This window comes from Olea europaea, chromosome 22 (assembly GCF_002742605.1).
Source record: "Olea europaea var. sylvestris chromosome 22, O_europaea_v1, whole genome shotgun sequence".
Classification (NCBI taxonomy): Eukaryota; Viridiplantae; Streptophyta; class Magnoliopsida; order Lamiales; family Oleaceae; genus Olea; species Olea europaea.
In genome coordinates this window covers 5870575-5872328 of record NC_036258.1, presented here as the reverse complement: position 1 = coordinate 5872328, position 1754 = coordinate 5870575, and positions in this window count along the sequence as shown.

Below are 1754 nucleotides of genomic sequence, written 5' to 3'. Positions count from 1 at the left end.
CCCGGCTCGGCCCGTAAAAAGCCCGAGCAAAAGCTCGGGCCGAGCCTATTTTTTTTGGCCGAGCAGGCTCGAGCCCGCAAAAAAGCTCGGTCATTTTAACCGGGCCGAGCCGGAGCCGAAATTTTTGGCTCGCGAGCCGGCTCGGCCCGGCTCGTTTACATCCCTATATATATATATATAGTTACCTATAAAGTTTGACAATCTTTCATAGAGAAACTGATACAAATTTGGCACAATGTTATGATCTAAAGGATCGGTTGAGAAAGAAGAAACTCCGTAGAGATGAAAATATCAAATAATTAGAGGATCGCTTATTTAATAATAAAGTAATAATATTAATCTTTAGTTGAAAACGTCACAATTCATAGTAAGATTAACTAGTTAGAGTTCAACGTGCATTGCATGTTATGCCAAATTGCTTTATAAGCACTATAGCAAGGAGAATAATTCTTTTTATAACTTCATCACCTCTTGTTTCACTTCATTTATAATGCCAACAATTCTCTAATATAGTTCTGATTAAATGCATGTTGTTGTGTCCTGTACAAATTAAGTTTAGTAGTTTCGAGCTTTATATATATGTATACTACATATTGTTGTAGCAGTCATTCAGTCCAAAGAATTATTGATTTGCTTGACGATTGAATTTGGAGCTTATGCATGATCATATAGTATATGTATCACTCACCTTTTATATTTTTTTCACCAAATTTTGAGATTTTTATGTCAATTTGTTTGTAATATATATATACATAAAATAAAACAATATAACTTAAAAGAAAATGAATTTCATACATTAATATGAACTCTAATAAATTGAGAATTAAAGAAATTGAATTCCTCTTAAATACATTAACATGAACCTTATTCATATGAAATTAAGTACTGGTACAACAAATTTTGAAATGTACTACATGAATCTAAATTATTTGAGAAATAATGAAATTAAGTTCCACTTAATGGAAATAAAGTTGAATGAATTTGGAAATGTACTTTCATGGTAATAAATACGAAAATTGACAAAATCATTCATGATAATAATTTATGCAAATAGGAATTTTATTTCATATTAAGAATTAATATAGGATTATTTGGTCGGCAAGTATAGAATTTTTTAAAGTATTCTTCAATGACTTAGCTGCCATTTTTGACTTAAGATTACAAGGTGTCTATTTCAAATTGGTATGAAATCAAATGCTAGATTTACCTTTTTACTCTAAACTTAACATCCGACGAATACCACAATTTCTTCATATCACTTAATATGCATTGAATATATCCACTGGAATTATTTATTATAGATACGAATTATGTCCCTCTATTTACCTTATTTGCATAATAAAATTTATTGATGAATAAATAAGTTAGAACAAAACTCTCATAAGATTATCTTTTGTTTCAAAAAAAAAATTTTTAATGAATTTAATTTACTTTTTAATCAAGTAAAATGAATCTGTCAAATGTACATTAATGACAACTAAGTAGTTGGCAAAATAATTCATGTTAATAGTGTGGTTAAATAAATTTAATACATATTGAAAAACGAAAAGTAAGGTATTATTAAAATAATTGATTTAGTGTAGGACTCGTCCAAAAAATGATTCTCACTTGATATAATATTTAATATATTATAGATTTAATTAAACAAGAATATATGATCATCTAATCTTCCTTGGCAAAAAAAGTATTGGTGTGGTCTAAAATATATATAAATACGGTTTAGGGTTTGGTATTTGTAGCTTTGTTTAACCAAA